This window comes from Lissotriton vulgaris, chromosome 1_2 (assembly GCF_964263255.1).
Source record: "Lissotriton vulgaris chromosome 1_2, aLisVul1.2, whole genome shotgun sequence".
NCBI lineage: Eukaryota > Metazoa > Chordata > Amphibia > Caudata > Salamandridae > Lissotriton > Lissotriton vulgaris.
The window spans coordinates 348,544,307-348,565,228 of record NC_141686.1 but is presented as its reverse complement, the minus strand read 5'-3'; the positions used below and the strand labels follow the sequence as shown (position 1 = coordinate 348,565,228).

At 45.0% G+C, this 20,922-nt stretch overlaps 1 pseudogene; it reads right to left on the bottom strand.

Moving 5' to 3' along the window:
* Positions 1-1,297: 1,297 nt before the first annotated feature.
* On the bottom strand, positions 1,298-4,129 carry LOC147736755 (uncharacterized; annotated as a pseudogene).
* Positions 4,130-20,922: the final 16,793 nt, after the last annotated feature.

Sequence of the window (20,922 nt, the reverse complement as noted above, 5' to 3'; positions counted from 1 at the left end):
TGGGGACCCCCCTAATATAGGGAATTACAGTAATCCAGCCTGCTTAGCACTATGCTCCTCACTACCAATGCTCAGGAATCATCTGGCAGAAGAGGAAGGATCTTTCGCAGCGTGCGAATTAGAGCAAAGCAGACTTGAATGGTTTTATTAGCCTGGGACACCATTTGGAGATTGGCGTCCATAAGTACTCCAAGGTTCCATACGGTATTAGTCGGACTTAAAGAGTCTTCTTCTGGAGTGAGCCTGAATTCAGATAGAGGGTGTTTTGGAATTTTTGCAGCTGAGCAGTACATCACCTCTGTTTCCCCCCATTAAGTTGGAGGGAGTTACCTCTGAGCCAGCCAGCCGGTTTCCGCATACAATCCTGGAAAACCTCAAGCGATGTCTCCTGTTTGCCCTCTAGAGAGAAAATCAATTGGGTATCATCCGCGTAATTTATCACGCTGATTCCAAAAGATTTAATGATGGACAATAGGGGTCTCAGATAAACATTAAACAGGATGGGTCTAACTGATGATCCCTGTGGAACTCCATAATGGACAGGAGAAACTTTCAATGTAACCTGTTCCAAAGACACCGTCTGTTGGAGGTATGATTGCAGCCACTCAAAAATCTCTTCCTCTCACCCCGTTGTTCCAGTCTTTGCATCAGAACTGCATGACTCACAGTGTCGAAAGCCGCCGACATATCAAGAAGGACGAGGATCGATGTGTCCCCTCTGTCAGCGCACAATCGAAGATTATCCATCACTGTGGTCAATGCCGTTTCAGTGCTGTGTGCTGGTCGGAACCCAAACTAGAATTCGTCCAACAGCTGGTTATCCTCAAGATGTTTAGATAGGATTCTGCTGTCTTTTCCAGAATTTTTATAGGAAAGGGGAGAAGGGAGATTGGCCTGAAACTGGCTGGTAGTGTGGAATCCAGCGATGAAGTACCATCTCAAGCAAAGAACCGCTTCTCCCTCTGAGAGAAGGCACACTGGTGAGAATAGTCCCCTCTGATACCACCTGCACCAGACTCCCAGCTGAAAGCAGTCATGCTATCGAGATTTGACCCCTCTATTACCAAATAAACTAGGCTTCTTGCTGACATCACAAATTATATTTATAGTTTAGGGAATAAATCACATCTAAGATCGCCTTATATACACTCAGCAGTCAAATACCATGAATTCAAATACATTTGTTGTTTTATTACGTCTAAAAACATAAATTTCTTATTAACATGTAACATCTAGTCATCATTGTGTACATTTCATAGCATCATGATTGTTCTTGCTGTACCATAATTTAGTTCCTGTTAATGTTAAAGTAAATCCCGGTACACACCTCTGTAGTGTGGTTTTTAAAGGCTCTCGGATGTCCATACATGGGTGGTGTTTGGTTATGTATCATTAATACAGATCTATACATTATTGGGTTTCAAATGTATTATGCCACTAATGGAAGTATAAACCCCTTGTTCCTAAATATAGATTTTCCAGTTTAGAACTTGTTGCTGTTAACGTGAAAGTAAAGTGAGTTTGACCCTGGAGCAAACCCATGTAGTGTGTTATGTATAAGGATTGGTGTGCTGATGAGCAGTCTTGTTGATGTTCCTCACTGGCTGGGTGGTGAGGGTTTTTCCCCCGTGTGTGTTCGCTGGTGGCTCCGGAGGGTTGATAATCAACTGAATTTCTTCATACATTCACTGCACTGGAATGGTTTTTCCCTGTGTGTGTTCGCTGATGACGCCTGAGATTTGAGGAATCACTAAAACTACTTCCACATTCATTGCAATGGAATGGTTTTTCTCCTGTGTGTGTTCGCTGATGACTCCTGAGATTTGAGGAATCACTAAAACTACTTCCACATTCAAAGCACTGGAATGGTTTTTCCCCAGTGTGTGTTCGATTATGTTTTTGTAGGTCTGATGACCTACTAAAGCTCTTTACACATTCACTGCACTGGAATGGTTTTTCCCCAGTGTGTGTTCGATTATGTTTTTGTAGGTCTGATGACCTACTAAAGCTCTTTACACATTCACTGCACTGGAATGGTTTTTCCCCTGTGTGTGTTCGCTGATGACTCCTGAGAGCTGAGGAATGACTAAAACTACTTCCACATTCACTGCACTGGAATGGTTTTTCCCCAGTGTGTGTTCGATTATGTTTTTGTAGGTCTGATGACCTACTAAAGCTCTTTACACATTCACTGCACTGGAATGGTTTTTCCCCTGTGTGTGTTCGCTGATGTATTTGGAGTTGTGATAACCAACTAAAGCTCTTTACACATTCACTGCACTGGAATGGTTTTTCCCCTGTGTGTGTTCGCTGATGACTCCTAAGAGCTGAGGAATGACTAAAACTACTTCCACATTCATTGCAATGGTATGGTTTCTCCCCAGTGTGTGTTCGCTGATGTGATTGGAGATGTGTTAACAAACTGAAGCTCTTCACACATTCAGTGCAATGGTATGGTTTTTCCCCTGTGTGTGTTCGCTGATGAATCCTGAGATTTGAGGAATCACTAAAACTACTTCCACATTCATTGCAATGGTATGGTTTTTCCCCAGTGTGTGTTCGCTGATGACTCCTGAGAGCTGAGGAATGACTAAAACTACTTCCACATTCATTGCAATGGTATGTTTTTTCCCCAGTGTGTGTTCGCTGATGTGATTGGAGATGTGATAACAGACTGAAGCTCTTTACACATTCACTGCACTGGAATGGTTTTATCTCAGTATGTGTTCGATTATGTTTTTGTAGCTCTGATGACCCACTAAAGCTCTTTACATATTCACTCCACTGGAATGGCTTTTCCCCTGTGTGTGTTCGCTGATAACTCCTGAGTGTTGAGGAATGACTAAAACTACTTCCACATTCATTGCAATGGTATGTTTTTTCCCCAGTGTGTGTTCGCAGATGTGATTGGAGATGTAATAACAGACTGAAGCTCTTTACACATTCACTGCACTGGAATAGCTTTTCCCCTGTGTGTGTTCGCTGATGACTCCTGAGTGTTGAGGAATCACTAAAACTACTTCCACATTCAGTGTACTTGAATGGTTTTTCCCCTGTGTGTGTTCGTTTATGTACTTGGAGGTCTAATAACTGACTGAATTTCTTCACACATTCAGTGCAATTGTACGGTTTTTCCCCAGTGTGTATTCGCTGATATCTTTGAAGTTGTGATAAGTGACTGAATTTCTTCGCACATTCATTGCAATGGTATGATTTTTCCCCTGTGTGTGTTCGCTGATTATCTTGTAGGAGCGTTAACTGACTAAAGTTCTTCATACATTTATTGCAATTGCACGTTGCTTCTCCTGTGTGTGTTTGCTGATGGTTCTTTAGTAGCGATGACAAACTAAAGCTCTTGCTGCATGTGTATGATTTTTTTTTCTTGGTTAGTGTCTGTTGGTCAGGTTTATAATTGTCTGCATCCCATGAGTGCGTTTCCTGAGGAGCTAACATGGTTGATAAAGCACTTGTGTTATTCTCACATTCCCGGTGTGTGTGTGGTATTTTGGGATGGTTGATTTCAGATTTCACAATGAAATACAAGACTCGCCAGCTACATATATTATTACTTTGGCAAGTAAAGCTTCTTTGTAGGGGGGTATGTCTTTAGATTGCATAAAAGTTTTGTGTGTTACGGGTAAAATTTAGTCTTCCTTCTGGTTGATGCAAATTGGGACAGTCTGTTGTAGATCACAGACCCTCTCTTCCCTTTACCCTTCAGCTGTCTGGCTCCACTCCCTTGTGTTTTTCTCGTGCTCATGTGGTTTGGCCAGAAAGAGTTTATAATATACTTAGCACGCTGAATGGTGGTCTGTCATCATTACAGGAAGCAGAGCAATGCTGTATCCACCTCATACCAAACACATGATCAAAGCTGGTGGTGCAGGCCTGTTTAAACAGGAAGTGGTTTGTCAGTGTTGTTGCCTTAATTTTCTTGAGGTCATTTCTTAGTCCTGTTGCCTGCATCCACTGATATGCTTCTTCCAGGATCTATCAGTTTATGTTCAGGTTCCTCATTCTCTGACTGTGCAGATCTTTTCCTGAATATTGGAGCTCATTTTTTCTAACCACTTTTTTCAGAATTGCACGATTACTGTCATAATTCACGATCCTTTGTGCATTCAAGGCTGGTTTCCTATTGGATGTAAAGAGATTTAAAATCACTAAATGGAAATGTAAGAGAATGTGAATACACAATATTTAACTAGTTGTAAAAGACATCTCTTCTTTACCATGTACGAATGTTACCAAGAGATATTTCACCATACACAGATATTTAACTAAATCTTTCATTGAACATGTCACTCTTACTTACTTCAGAAAGGAGGTGATTTTCCAGTGTTCACAGAGTAACTTAGTACAGAAAGAGCACACATGGAGTGCCCACTCGCTAGAGGTACAGCTTTAGGAAGATGCAACATGGCCAAGATTTTATTTAAACAAGAAGGGATTGTGGAAAAAGAGATGGATCAGGATGTGCTGCTGTCACTTCAGCTTCAGGAAGTGTATAACAACGGTAACCCTTTCAAGAACCATATCACAAAGAAAACTCTTCAGAAAGTATATAATAAAGGTAACGCTCCAGGAAGTGTATAAGAAATGAAGCTCCATTCACACTCTTCTTGACAGTACTTTCCTGTTCACAATGGAGCAGCTGAAGTTCCAACTCCTGTCTTTACTTTTCTGTTTGTTAAGTTATCTTTGCCACATTCCTAGGGATTGTTCAAGCATTTGTGAGAAGATTGCAGCATTGATTATAGAGATTCCATCACAACCTGTAATATACCTGCGATATCTCTGCTGCCAATACATGTCTGCTTTTTGTCTTTTTCTACCTTACCATGGCATCTGACTACTCTGTGGGTGGATGGAGCGTTGGCAGAGTGGGATAAGATGTCGGTTGCAGGTGCGTGCAGCATTTACACCTTTGGGCATTACTTGAAATCAGCTTCACCTTACTCCCTGTTCATCGTCTTCCATACTCCCTTATGTCTGCGTAATCGCTCCACAGGGTTCACTCACAGCTAAAGCAGAGGAGTGACTCGATGCACACAGCAGACATCAGGTAATGATCTGATAGACAAACGGCCATGCTTGGCAGTACCAGGATCCCAAGCGTCATTAAAGAGGCTCGCCAGGGACATACAAACGGAGGAAGTGCACAGGTAGCTACTAATGAGGTACAAACAGAGGAGGTGAACATGTAGGTACATGCTCCTTTTTGGGTCTGTTTCAGCCCTTTTCTGGGCTGGGTATTGGTGTGCACTATATCTTATTCCTGCGGCTGATAGAGGCACTTGCTGCAGGGGTGTTTCCACTTTGACCCTTTACAAAAAGAGAGCAGAGCCTTAGATAGCACAACACCTGGAGACAGCTTGCCTTGAGGGGAAGGTGAGGGTCTGGGTGTGAGACAATATCAGCAAGGGACATAAATGGATCCAATGAAACCCAGCCGCAGAGAGGCGAAATCGTCAGCCTAGATGAAGAAGAACTGGGTCTTCCACTGTTTCCGGATCAGTAAGTGATATTGACTCTTTCTAAGGTTAGGAGGCATAGAATTCCATCGGGTCGGAGCAAGACATGGAAGGAGAAACCTCCCATTCTGGCTCTGCTGTGACGAAGGATGAGGGCCTTGTTTAGATTGGCGGAGCGTAGTGTTCTAGAGGGCATGTAAAATTGCATCCAGGCAGCTAGGCTGAGTTCTCCTTGCTTGTATGGATTTTGTGGGAGATGGATAGGGCTTTGAACTTTGAAAGCTTTCTAATAGGAAGCCAATGGAACTTGCTCAAAAGTTGGGAAGCAGAGCTGAATTGGTTCAGAACAGAATTCTTTGAGCACTAATAGAGATATTTGCAATAGTCCAGGAGCAAAATGACAAGGGATTGTACAATCAGTTGGCGGGATTGCCAGGAAAAGCATCCTATAATTGGTTTGAGGTTCCTTAGGGTGCCAAAACAGTTCCCCTGCTGGAATCTTGACTTCGGTTTCAAAGGATGAAGAGCTATCCATCCATACCCCAAGGTTTTCTACCACCACTTTATGTTCGACGGGTACATAGTATTTCTGGCCATCATTGATCACTCCAAAGATGGGTATGCCTGCCCAGCACGATTTAAGTTTTAAACAGTCGTTGTGCATCCATGCCGCCACCACTATTAGACAGTTTCAATATTTGAAACAACCGCTGGTCAACTCTGCTGACAAGGAAATAATTAGCGGAGTGTCGTCTGCATACAACACTGGTGAGATTTCAAGGGAATTAACTACCTTTACCAGAGGTCTGATGTGAATATTAAAAAGGGTAAGACTGAGCTCCAAACCCTGGGAGATGCCAGGAGCCAGTCCTCTCTGAGATGAGACGAAGAGGGGGAGAGGGGGTATAACTTGAAAAGGACCACTCCTTTAAAAAGGAGGTAAACCAGGCCAGACCTTTGCCCTGTACCCTCAGGTCAGTGGGGCGAGTTAATATTATTGCATGTGAGACAGTGTTGAAGGCCACACTTAAATCTAGGAGTATCAGAGCCTAGGATTTGCCAGCATCTGTAGAACTGCAAAGGGATTTGGTAACTGTTAAAAGAGCAGTTTTGGTGCTGTGAGATCCAGATCCACTTCGGGAACAATCTAATATTTGATATTGTTCTAGTATTTTGATTAGGAGATTGTTTACATGTTTCTCCACATACTAGGACGGAAATGACAGACGAGAAATGGGTCAATAGTTTTCTGGCTGAGTGGCATTTAGTGAAGGATCACTGTGCGTGTTTCCATATTGATACTTCTGTGCTCAGCGTGAGTTTGGCTAATTCTAGAAATATGGGTGTGACGCTCTCCTGAAATGTCAAAATATTATCTGGTTTAAATGGGTCATCTGGAGATCGAGATTTCACTTGACGCATTAAGGTGGAAATAGAATCTGTGTTAAGTAGAGCCAATTGGTCCAAGGGAGCCCATTGCGAGTGGTAGGTCCCTGTGTCAAGAGAGACAGGTTTGACTGTTTCCTCACCCCTGTTAAAGTAAAGATAAAGATCATTGAACAAGCTTGCTGCAGTGGCTGTTAGAAGCTTCCGCTTATCCAGGAGTGGAGGTGGGTTTAATCAGGTTGTTCACAATAGAGAATATTTCCATGCTTTGATGGAAGTCTCCGCCCGTTCTCTATTGGAGTCTAATAGAGGCACAGTCCTTTCGATAAACCTTGAAAAGGCAGAAGGGTCCAGTTTATGCTACTGCTTTCTCATTGTGGGGTTACCGGTAATGTTGTTTTCAAAGCTAGGTGTATCAATGGTCATAGGCACCATATAATGGTTTGATTAGGTCACTGGAACAGGGGGAGCAGTTTGAAGGGTGCCAGGTTGGAAAAAAAAGGGTCCAGAAGATGGCCGGCCTCATAGCTGAATGTTTTACTAACTGAGCTAATTGGAAAGTGGCCAGGTCATTAGTAAGGTCCTGGATTTCTTTATTGTTGAAAGATTCAAGTCTCCAAATATGCTTAAGTTGGACAATTGAAGTGAGTGCACTCTATTAGAGATTCCCTAGGGACGCAATGGAGCAGGGCCGTGGCACTGAATACAGTCCCCAGGCTCCACCACATGCCGCGTCACTCTCCTGCGCCCGGAGGTGCTTAAAGGCAGCAGTGAGGTCCCACTGTGGGGGACACACCAGAGCAGACCCATGGCACTGACTAGAGCCCTAAGGCTCCACCCCACGATGCATCACTCTTCCCGCACCCAGAGGTGCTGAAAGGCAGCAGCGAGGTCCCGCTGTGGGGGCCGCATCGGAGCAGAGCCCGGGCACGGACTACAGCTGCTTAAAGGCAGCAGCGTGGTACCTCTGCATGGGCCAAGGGCAGACCCATCCATGTCCGTCAGAGCCCAGAGGAGGCTGGGCCCCCGTCTAACTTCTACACTCCCCCATTACAGGCCCACCATGGGCAAGAAAAAGCTGAGAGCAACAGGAGGTAACTGTTACCTCTTTAAATACCCTTCTTGCCAAGGCAACATCAGCATTGGAAAAATAAATCGCACTCACAGAAATGAGAATTTCGTTAGGGTTAGGGACAGGGCATTCATCTAATCTAGTTGTTTCTCCAACGAATGGGGGGGGGGGGGGGGGGGGGGGGTGTACCAAAACAATATGGGTTTTTTCTTCCAGAATTACCGGCAGATCCTGTACCAACCCCGGAACATTCCAAGCCTGCCTCTACATTTAGTGGGAAACCAACTGATGCAACCTCCGTAAATGGTAAATGAAAAAGAGGCCATGCGACACTGCCCTCCAAGTGTCCTGCCAAACAAAATCAGGAAGGTTTCTATGCCAGCGAGTTCCACATGTATGAATAGCCAGCAACTTTCAGAGACTACATGTTCCTCATATCGGTGTGATCTTCTTGATAACTTTAAACAACTTTTGCAACCAATCTATGCCTGTTTAGATTCTACAGATAGCACCTACGGTCATCCCCTCCGATGTCTGTATAACTCTTAAAAAATTATAATTGTGAAACTCATAATTTGCGTTTTAATTGTGAAAACATGATCCCTGGTCGTGAGTTAGCTAAATCGCCCTCTACTTCTATTGGTCATCCTTGTGTTGAAAATCAGTTGGCCAACAGCCGGGATCCTATAGGTCCAGACCATGTAGATTTGGTCCCTAGGTGTTGCCCACCCCGGGTGACCATACAAGATTCTATGGGTAAGGGGCAATCACACGACTTATGAAGACCACAGGTTAAGGTTAATCCCCCGTCTACTCAGGCCCATAGCATACCAAATCACCAATACATGGACTTCCCTCCTGCAGCTTGTCAGTATTTTCAAGTTTTAGTCAACGTGCCTTTACTGCGTCCCAATCTTAGAAATTCTTCACTTCAGCTGATGGCCATGGCTCAACACTTTGATATTTTTATCTTTGAGTGATAGTTCAAACTCTGTCATCGTTTCCAACAGAGTCTACTGGCCCCTCCACCCTGGCGGACCATGGGGCATATCATTGCTAACAAAAAAGTATGTCTCTTTCCCAAAATAACCGGGAATAAAAATAAATGTTATATGTTGCATGTTATGTCAGTCAATGTAAGTGTACAGTCAAGACAAGTGCATGGAAGATATGCTTTTAACAGAATCCTTTGAACAGGAACACCAGGAACAGACACAGACGGAATGCAATCCACGGTTTGTGATTATATTTTCTTTATTTTAGGAGCACAAGAAGGAACACACACTATTGCTTTGTTTATATTATATCGGCACTAACCTCACTATTGTCGAAAATAACGTGGCCTGCCCTGTAGGGCAGGCAATATGTATTAACCTACAAACTATTTTTCTCTCCCCATCACAGATACTGCGGGTACAACGTTAACCGTATGTATAATTAAGAGACACACACACTAGGTGTGTCTGTACTTATTTAAAGTCATTTTTGGTTCATTTACAGGAGTGGCATACATGGGGCTGGCCCCCCTGTTGTCCTGAAGAAGAGGTGTGGGGGACACCTTGAAACATGGAGACAGGACATTAGGGACTATGACTACATAACAGGTATACTTCCTTTGTCTAACCCCCTTTTTTAACATACCAACTAGAAGCAGGAATAAAAAATTGAGCTCCCTAGCTAGGTATTTTTAAATAGCACTAATCACCACTCCACCATACACTGCATCACACATAGTTTCACAAAACCAGTGCTCCTACGTATCCGTCGCAAGTCGCAGCACGCCCCAAGCAGTAGATGCTCGGGATGGCCCCAATGATGAAGTATGTCACCTAGGGACAAACCTGGGTGAGTGAGGGGACTAAGAAAATAAAGTTTCTTTTCTGGTAAGGCGAACCCAAAGTTTGGGGATACCCTGTAAATTTTCTCACTGGCTAGGTTCCCACGATCCACCATGCATGGATTTCTGTACTGATCTTTCCTAAATCATTGCCTCCTCATTTGAATTTAATTTGAATTTAAAAACATTTGTACAGCGCTCGCATACCCAGCGGTTTCATGGCGCTAGTAATGAACAGTGGATGGCAGCAGCTAGAAGATTAGGTCAGATAGGCTTGTGTGAAAAGGAAGGTTTTAAGATTCTTCCAGAACAGAAGGTAAGAAGGTGAGGTACGTAGGGTAACCGGAAGGGAATTCCAAAAAGTTGGAGCCAGGACAGCGAATCTCGCTCCGCCCGCCTTCTGCTTTTTAAAGCGAGGAATGGTGAGAAGGGCCAAATGGGGCGAACGAAGTTCTCTGCCTGGACAATATGGCTTGATGAGAGAGCAGATGAACTCGGGAGCAGTGCCCGATCTGGCCTGATATGTGAGGCAGCCGAGTTTAAACAGGACACACTCTCTCACAGGGAGCCAGTGCAGTGTTTTGAGTAATGGAGTGACCCGATGAAATTTGGGTAGGCCATGGATCAGGGTGAATAGTGAGCTGGGGATTCAGAAGGATTCCCAGGGTTTTTACTTTAAATACCGGAAGTGGAGGGACACCAAGGGAAGGGGGCCAAAAGGAAGGGGACCATGGACTGCAACCACCTCCGGTCAGGACCAACTCGGTCTTGTCCGGATTAAGTTTGAGGTGGTTGCAGTTCATCCAATCTTGAATGAACGTCATTACTGTTTGGACGTTCAGAGCAGAAGAGGGTGAGTGAGACAGATTGAAGATTAACTGGAGGTCATCCGCGTAATTGAACACGGTGACCTCCAGTTGCTGTAACATAAAAATGAGGGGAAAAATATAAAGGTTAAACAATAGAGGGGAGAGTGATGAGCCCTGAGGGACCCCGCACTCTACCTTGCGAGAGGCCACCGCAAAGCCAGTCAATCGGACCGCTTGAGTTCTCCCAGCAAGAAAGGACTCAAGCCAAGAAAAGGCTAAGCCTTCTATGCCCGCCGCCCTGACACGGTTAAGGAGGATGGAGTGGTCCACCGTGTCAAAAGCGGCGGATAAGTCTAGGAGAATCAAGGCTTGCGGAAGGTTGATGTCAATACCTTCGCGCAGCTTGTCCATGACTGAAATGACCACTTTCTCTGTAGAGTGCAGGGGACGGAAGCCGGCTTGGCAAGGGGATAGGCAATGATTTGCCTCAATATGAGTTCTCAAAGTGGAAGTGATGTGGGCTTCAAGGACTTTTGCAAGGTAAGGGAGGAGTGAAATGGGGCGATAATTGGAGGGGGAGGAAGGGTCGGCCTCCAATTTTTTTAGGATTGGGATGACAATTGCCGATTTGTGAGAACTGGGAACAAAACCATGTACAAGTGAATCATTGAGAAGGGTCAAAGGGGGGGTAGGACAGGCTGAATAGACTTCTCTGAGGATACAAGCAGGGGCAAAGTCCAGGGGAGAGCCAGATTTGACCCGATGAAGCAGGGGAAGGAGGGTGTCAGTGGTTAGTAATGGGAAGTTAGTCAGTTTAACAGTGGTGGGGGGAGGGGAAGGGTCAACAAAAGAGGAGGAGGGCGGAGGAATGTTGTGTTTAATTTTTACAACTTTGTCTATGAAGAACTCGTTGAGCGAGTCACAGAGGAGTTGGGAAGGGGGGATGGTAACTGTGGCTCTAGTGGATGAGGCAAGTTCATGGACAGTGGAAAAAATTTCCTTCGACTGGGACTCAGCGATCATTATCCTGTTGGTGTAATATTCGGCTTTTGCTTCCAGGATGCTTTTTTTATAGGTTTGCAGAACAGCCAAATAGATTGTCTTTTGGGCAGGGTCGTAGGTTCTTCTCCAGACTCGTTCGGCCCTCCTTGCAGCTAGTTTTTTTATTTTAAGGTCAGAAGTAAACCAACGATTGGCTGCGTGGGCCCGTTTAACTGAAAGCCGCTTTAGGGGGGCGAATTCATCACCCGCCGCCGTGAGCCAGTTGTTAATGGTGGCCAACTGGGGGGTGGCTGCCAAGCCGGATAGATCAGGGCTGGTCTTGGCCAGGGCTGAGCAGAAGGAAGGCATGTCTACCTTACCCCATTTCCGAGCCCAGGTGTTTTTGGGAAGGGGGGGTTTGACTGGGGGCGCTAGGGCAAGGGAAAACATGATGGTGGAGTGGTCTGACCATGGGCATGGGGATATGATGGGAGGTGTGGATGGAACGTTCAGTGTCCAGATTTGGTCTAGCATATGGCCATGTAGGTGGGTGGGACTGTGGATGAGCGGTACAAAGTTCAGACTGTGCATAAGGCCGGTAAATTCCTTAGATTGAGGGCTTTCGACAGGGTCATTGGGCCAGAAATTGAAATCCCCTAGAACTAATACAGATGCATTGTTAACTGCCAGGGTGGCCAAAAGGGTCTGGATGTTAGGGAGGAATGAGGGGGTGGACTGGAGAGGGCGATAGATAAGGACAAAAGTGAGAGGGGCTTGGTGAGAAGTAGAACGAGCAACAAGATAGTCAACATCAGGAATAGAAGGGGAAGAAAGAACTTGAAAATTGAGATCAGTGCGAGCTATTAAAGCCACTCCTCCACTCCGTTTGCCTTCTGGACGATCCGCACGAATGGCGGAATATGTCGATGGTAAGGTGGCAAGCACGTTGGGCAGGGAGTCGGTCTTAAACCAGGTCTCGGTTAAGAAAAGGAGATCTGGTTCGTTGGAGTCGATATAATCAAATAGTTCGTATTGATGATTTACTGCAGACCTAGTGTTTAGGAGAGCAGCCGAAGTGGTGAACAACGGAGCAGGGGGGGCTAGAAGTGAAGGGGGAGGGGGCGCGGGGGCTGGTAATGCTAGATGAGATACTAACCCAGGGGGGGAATATGGAGGGGAACTGTATAGGCCAAGATGTTGTAGATAGGTAGTAGTAGAGGGGTTAATGCTGCCAGGGACCCAACAGAGGCATAGTTGTGACGGAGAATAGGAGATAAAACCAGCAGCGTCTCGTGCCCCTAGCCCCGGACGGCTGCGGACGGGCGCAGACGGGCTTAACTCAGGCGCGCCTCCGTCGCGCCTCCGTCGCGCCCGCTACGCTCGTCCGCTGCGCTGCCTCATATTGCCTGTTTAAATAGGGGCGGAGCGGCGGGGGAGTGGCAGGGCCGTGATGGAAAGCTAAGCCCAAGCCAAGATAGCGCCCACTGCCGCTGGGAGCCCGCGAAAAACACGATCAGCCCCAGCCGGCAGCTCACCCCTGAAAGCCCAAAGGAGTCAGGACCTGCATAAATTTAAAAGTAAGTTAGTGCCAATTAAAATTCAAACTTCGCCAGAGTATCGCCTCCGCTCGCAATCAGCGGGGCGAGATATAAAGGAAAGCAGCAACTCGCCAAGCATAAACCAATCAGCCCACTGCCACCGGGCCACTGGTCAACACCTGGTCAATCATTCTGTTCTTTATAACTATTATCAAATGTTTTCTGGTTTGGTACCCATGGAGAGGGTTCAGTTGGACATTTTAGATTCACTAAGCAGTATTACATCCTAACCAATTGACCCTACATCATCCATCTCACCAGCACCGACAGCGATTTGGTCGCAGGAGTCCCTAAGTGACATAAAGATTTGCAATAACTTTTTGTACTGTTTAACTTTTTGAATGTCACCTTTTAAGATCTATTTGATCGAAATAAAGGAAAATGAATGATATAAAGATTCTCTCTTGGAATATAGCGGGCTATGAAAACAAAAAGGATAATCAAAATTGGTATAAAGTGTTCACTGATAATATCTGCTTTCAGGAAAATTGGGCAGAGCAGTCGGTCTATGTAAATGGCTACAGCTCCTTTGTTACGCCAGCAGTTCCATCAGCAGCAGGTAGATCTAAGGGGGGCTTACTCAGAATTGTAGCAAACACGATCACCCTAGGTAAGGTGACCTTTATCAGTGACTCGACCCATTTTCATGTTATCGTGGCTGAAGGTTCTGGGAAAATTGATTTGTTACGCATTCATTTTTATAATAATAATTTTAAGAATTATACACCGGTGACAGATTAGTTGGCGGGAATATTGGAATCTCTGTTAACATACCACACATGTTCACTTTTTTTAATTTGGGCTGGGGATTTTCATGTGTACTGTAGCCCCAATTCGGACCAATGCATTTGTGGGGTAACCGACACTAATGATTCGTTGCTAGTCCATTTTATGCATCATAACTACAGAAACACTTCAAACATTTTTTCATTAACTTGTGACCTAGTTTTAATAAACCTGTATCACCGCATGACTGGTCAACCCTCCTCACCTTTCATCGTACAGGAGTTACCTCGACATCTGATTTTACAATTATTCAGACTAATTTTAAGAGATGTATTAAGTCCTCCATAGACGAGTTGACAGAGTTCAGTGATCATGCTTTCCTTCTTTTTTTTGGTTCTGTTTGGCCTCTTTCTGCTAAGTCAAGCTCTATATTTGCCCTAAAACCGATTGAGTAGGAAAAATTGATCTACTCTTAATTGAGAGAAAATTAACCCTATTTCCTTCCTCCCAAAGGATGTAAAGGAGGTGTTACCTGACATTGAATCCTGCTTAGACACCAACACTGATAGTCATCAAGTAGTAATAGCATTTAGTAAAATTTTAATATCTATAAATTCTAATCTTTTACATCCAACTACAAGAAACACTCCATCGACGATGAGGGGGTTTGAGACAAATTGCTCAAAGGCCTTTAAAGATCTTCGCACTGCTCTTAACCCCTTCCACACTCATGATGAGCTGGGCTCGTCATGGCGTAGCCTCCTCGCACGCTGATGCTGAGCCCAGCTCGTCATGTATAGTGTGATTTCCAAAATCCCAGCATGCGAGCAAAATAACGCTAGCGCGCATGAGGTTAAAACAAGTCCCAGAAACAAAGATATGATAAGGAAGCTATGAGCTGACTATAAGACAGCTAGGGTGGAGAGAAAAAAGGAGTTACGGGATGAAGCATGGGTAAATTTGTGTGAGGCTAAGAGGAGTAAAGATAGCATCGTATTTTGGAGGGTGGTAAATGCCCCTTTTCTGTAGGATCAGGGCGGCCCTTCGCTTGATATTCATATAGATCAATCGACCTGGGTGTCTCTCTTCCAGGGCATTTTTAATGTAGAGATGGATAGCGCTACAAAAAAACCTTAGGACTTGATGACTGACCATCTGGGGATGGAATTCTCATTAGAGGAAATTGGGCTTGCACTCTCTCAATCGCCTGCCCTAAAGGCAGCAGGGTCAGATGGGGTTCCTCTGGATATTTTCTTTGTACATAAAAATGTATGGGCTCCAACCTTGACCCAAGTTTTTAATACTGTTTCACAAGTGCCACCCCCGGTATCTTGGAAATAATCTGTGATTATCCCCATAAATAAGAAGGGGGATCCCTTGAATCCTGCAAATTACCGGCCAATCTCCCTTCTGGATAGCGCTGCCAAACTAATGGGGAGATTGCTCCTAAATAGACTGGAGGAGTGGTCATTTGTTATATAATGTTTTAGCGGACACACAATACGGGTTGAGAATGGGGAGGGGTACAATCAACCACAGACAAAATTCACCCTTACTTGCAGCAAAATATGTTTGCGCAAAAAAGGGCCAGTTTTAAATGGCTTTTGTGACTTGTCCGCGGCCTTCGACTGCGTAAACCACTCAAAATTGTGGGTTCTTTTGGAGTCGATGGGAGTAATCAACTCCATGATTCTTTTTACTAGGGAGACTTATAGAGAGGAAGGGGCAGTAGTCAGGTTTGGTAAACAGGAGGAATGTTCGGAAATATTTAAAAGTATAAAGGGGGTGCGACGGGGGTGTGTCCTTGCCCTCTTTCTTTTTTTCCTTGAACACCAATAAATGTAATGAAGTTTTGACAGCGCGGGGCAGAGATGTTCCCTCAGCGGGAGGCTTATGGCGGTCTGCTCTCTTCTATGCAGATGATGCGGTTTAGATGGACAGGACACCTCTGGCCCTACAGTGCTCGATTGGCTCTTATTCAACTTTCAAGGCGGAACTGGGCCTGCTTGTTAACAAATCAAAAACCTTTATTATGATAGTGGGACTGGGAAGGGAAAAGTGTTTTTCATTCCATCTAGATGGGTGTTCTCTGGAGCGGGTAGAGTCCTTTATTAGGTTGAGCCTGAGCCAGCGTGCAGGCGCTGCTCTGCGGAGATCTGTGGTAGTTCGTATGGTTCGAAGAGAAGCTTCGCTCTTGTTGCTATTTATATCCTCCCATGGATACAACTAATGTCCCGCATTTACAATCCGGTGTTGAAGAAAATTGGGCTTCTCCGAGGAACAAGGCTCTCCAGCTAATTAATTCTAAAACTATATTGGGTGGACCACTATTTAGGAGTTTTAAAATGGCACATAGAATTAACTGGATAGGAAACTCGAGGAAAACAAGCAGAGGTGATTGTGTGGTGGGTAACGTCGGTTCCCCCCACCTGGTCAAAACAATCCTTGATAGGGCTGGCTCAAGGTACATGAGCGAAGAAGGTATAAATATTGTCCCGTTGGGGTTTTTCTACGAAGAAACCCGGCCGCCAAAAACGCCTACGGGCTATTGTAACTTGGCAACCCAGACACAGGGGATGTATGAGTTTTCTGTCCCGACCTGTAACAGATTTGAATCATTTACTAACCTGGAGGACATTAATTGACTGGGCCCGGTGATTGCACTAAGTAAAGCCTATCAAAGACGGGTCCCGGAAGGTATTGGCAGTCAATTGTCTCACATAAGTAATGGGGGCGACCTAGAGCCAACTGTAAGTGGCCCTGGTTTCTTGGCAATACCAGGGGTTTGTGTTAATGTTGAGGCTTCTTTAGGTATGATTAACAACCATATCCCACCTACTCCATTACCTAACCCCGAGATAGGCCAACCCAATAACGTACCAAGGGAACCCTGTCCTACCAATGTACCAATGGAGTCCCGTGTAGCTCTTAAAATAGTTTCATGGAATATAGCGGGGCTTGTAAGCAAACTTGCTACCACTGAATGGATCTCATTCATTGATGAGCTAGATATTATGTTCCTACAAGAAACATGGGCAGTGGACCAGGTATTCTGTGAGGGTTTCATTAACTTCTCCAAACCAGCGGTACAGGGTGAGAGGGGTAGACCAAAGGGGGGTTTACTGATCTGGGTTAAACAGCTGCATTCTTACCGACTAAAGGAGATTGCTATTGACTGTCAGGACATTCTCATTGTCAAATTATCGTATGACAACTCCCCGGATATTGTACTGATTAATGTTTATTTTAGGGGTCTGCAAGGCGGCAAGCCATCTTATTATTATTAATATTATTATTTGTGTTTTGTTAAGCGCAAACAACCCGGAGGCCTCGTAGCGCTGAGTATAGTCTGACTAATGTGAGCTGAAAAGACCAGGATTAGATAAAAAGAAGAGTTTTCAGTTCCTGCCGGAATTTCAGAAGGTTAGGTTCGCTGCGAAGGGTAGCAGGCAAGGAGTTCCAAGCCTTGGCGGCGTTCCAAGATAAAGAGCGCCCACCCCACCTGGTACGTTTGATTTTGTTCATTGTAGCCAGGAACGCTGTGCTAGATCGCAGTGATCTATGGGGGAGGTAGGGGGTCGCTAAAGAACAGATCATTGCTGGTGCGGTCTTCCACATGGCCTTGTGCATAATGCACATAGATTTGAACAATACTCTGGCCTTGATGGGAAGCCAGTGAAGTTTCTTCAGAGCCGCTGTGCCTGATTCCCGCCGGTTAAGGCCCAGCAAAAGGCGGGCTGCCGCATTTTGGGTAACCTGGAGCTTCCTTGTTGTAGAGGCAGGAGCCCCGAGGTATAAGGAGTTCCCGTAGTCCAGGCGGGACAAGATAATGGCTTGCTCCATTATTCTACGGGCTTGAGAAGGGAGGAGTGGCAGCATTTTCCTAAGCATGCGCATAAGGCCAAAGCAAGTGGCGGAAAAAATGGTTGCTTGCTGTGTGAAGTTTAAATTTGCGTCCAGCCAAATGCCCAAGCTCTTTATTTTGGTTTTAGGTTGGGGCGGGATGCCCATGCATGGGGGCCAGTCCGGCAGAGGGCTGGGAATAATTGAATTGCCCAAAATCATGAGCTCCGTTTTCTCGCCGTTGAGCTTCAGGTGCGAGGTGGCCATCCACTGGGTGACCGCTACCAGGCAATTACTGAGATTGGGGGGGAGGTATTGGACTGATTCATGGGTACGACCAATTGTGTATCGTCGGCATAGGTCACATCTGAAACGATAGATTATTTAGATCTTTTTTAACGCATCACAGAGGCAAAAGTAATATTATAATTGCAGGAGAATTTAATTGTACTTATGAACCGTTGTGAAGACTTGAATTTTAGTTTTGAGGAGAACGAACAGTGGTCAATTCCACCACTGGAACTACATCCTATAAAAAAATGGACCAGGGCAGCATTCCAATTAAAAGCCTTCTGCTTGGAACACGGGCTACGAGCAGCAAATGGCCGTATAAAGTCTGACAAAGAAGGGATTCCGACATTTAACGATGGTCATCGCTCTAGTCGTATAGACTATTTTATTATAAACAAGGAAATGTGGCCAGATCTGTTAGACATGATGGTGGTAGCCCAGCCCGAGAGTGATCACAACCCACTCTTTGTTACCATGCGGGCTATTGGCCCTAATTGTAGAGAAGGCATGCCCATTTGTGCAGACTTTGTAGACGGCCTCTTAACTAATGATACCAGATGCCTTAAATGGTGCAAGGTTGTACTTGATCCTGAGAAACTCCTAGTCATGAGTAATCTAGTAGCAAATACCACTGCTACTCTCCAGACAGAGGCTGAATTTGGGTTAGCTAAGGACAGGATTACCCAGACCCACGAGCTTCTTTTTAAACAATGGAAAAGTTTTTTTATTGTTAAAACCAAAAAAAGACCTGCTTCATCCACTACCAAGGCGGCACCTTGGTATAATTCTATTTCTCGCTCTGCCTATAAGACCTTGGCAGCTGCAATTAGGAGTAAGGATCAGGCCTCTATAAAAGGAAAAAGGCAAAAGGCAGGCATATAAGGCAGCCAAAACCAAAGCAAAACGAGATTGGGGTGAGGCGCATGGGGCTGAACTCCTCGAGGCCTGCTCGGGGAGGGACATGACGCGTTTTTGGTGCCTGGTCAAATGGGGGAGTGGGAATACTTGCAAAGCTCCCTTTAATCATGTGGAACCGGATCAATGGATTAGCCACTATAGAGGCCAATTTGCAAATGACCCGGGGGTCCAGGACTCCTTTGAAGTGTCAGTGTCTGTGCATTCTCCTCCCCTTAATATTACCAATAAGGAAGTAGAAGCAGCCCTTCTACAAGTTCCAAAAGGGAGGGCTCCAGGTATTGACTGCATCCCTGCAGACCTTTTTGTACAAGACCAGGCACTATGGGCAACGTATATCCAATGAATGCCATTGATAAAGGAGCAGAGATTCCCACTTCCTGGGCAGGGGCAGTTATCCTTCCTATTTATAAAAAGGGGGATTCTTCCCTACTAGGAAATAACAGGCATATAAGCCTGATTGATTGCATTCAGAAGGTTGTGGCAAGAGTGGTCTTAGGTAGAATGCAGTCATGGATGGATGACTTTCACATCCTATCAGATTTACAAGCAGGCTTTAGACGATGTATTAGCACAGTGGATCAGCTGCTAAGGTTTATCCTTATTTATCAGCGTACCGTCACCCTGGGGAGAGGGTCTATTTATGCAGCTTTCGTGGACCTTAGGTCTGCATTTGACCTAGTTCCGCGCTCTAAATTGTGGCAAAATCTTTTTACGCTGGGTATGCCACCGGAAATCTTGGCCTTTGTTGTCAAATTGTAGACTTACAACTTTGCCCAGGTTAGATGGGACAAGGGAAGTCACACCACTGAAAAATGTTTGGTTGAAAAGGTGGAAAGACAGGGGTGTGTCCTTGCACCCACCCTATTTTCTATTTACATCAATGGGGTACTGAATTATTTTGAAAACTGTCCTACTGATGCCCCGAGCTTAGGTGGAAAAAAGATCCCGTAGCTCCTCTACTTCATATTTATAATGCTAAAATTAGCGCTTCAATCGTGTATGGTTCGGAGCTTTGGGCGTATGTGAATTTGAACACCCTTGCGGTGGCACAAAATATTTTTTTACGTTTATTAACGGGGCTGCTGCAATCAACTCCCCTGATTCCCTTGTATATGGACTTGGGGTGCCATTCTATTCGGGATATCGCCCGCTATAGATTAGTATCATATTGGAGAAGACTCTGGGTGACTCCCGAATTAGCCATCTATGCATCGCTGTGTTAGAAATTCAAGAAATGGATGTGAATAACAAAATTGAGTGGTTCATGTGTATTAAAAATTTTCATTATGAGATGGGTTTGGGCCGGCTATGGACTTCCCCTGCGGGCAGTCCTTTCCCTAGCAAATCCGAGCTAAAAGCAGCATACTGGCATTTGGTCTATTCTAGGCAGTTTGCTTCTTCCAGCAGTCCAACTTTGTCTAGCACCTTTCTACAAATTAAATCCAAACCCTCCTATGAATTGTATTGGTATCTAAGTACTTCAACCCGTGACAGAAAACGTTTCCACCAGTTTAGAGTGGGAACACTGGCCACCAAGGATTTTACCTCTATGTGGTCTAACTTGTACACTAACTGTAGCAACTGTCCTTTCTGCCCGGGCAGGGTTGAAACTGTGGCCCATATTTTATTTGCTTGCCCAGCTTATCAAACCCCGAGAAGATATAGGCTGAAACCTGTGTGTCTACTAATGCGGACCGGGGGCCACGGTGAGGCTTACAGATTACTTAAAACCGCAGTGGACGGCCCATTAGTGATTGCAACAGCCAAGTTCTGGGGCTGGGTCTGGGTGATTCGCTGGTCTATAGGGAGGAATAGATAAACATCCTTCATCATTTAAATGTTATTGATTGATTGTTTTTGTATATGTCTTTTTCTCTCTTTTTATGATTGACTGATGCTCTTTACACCCATCAGGTCAACAAGAAACTAAAAAGTTAAGTGCTGCAAAGCATAAGAAATGGAAGGACACTAAAATATCTAAAACACT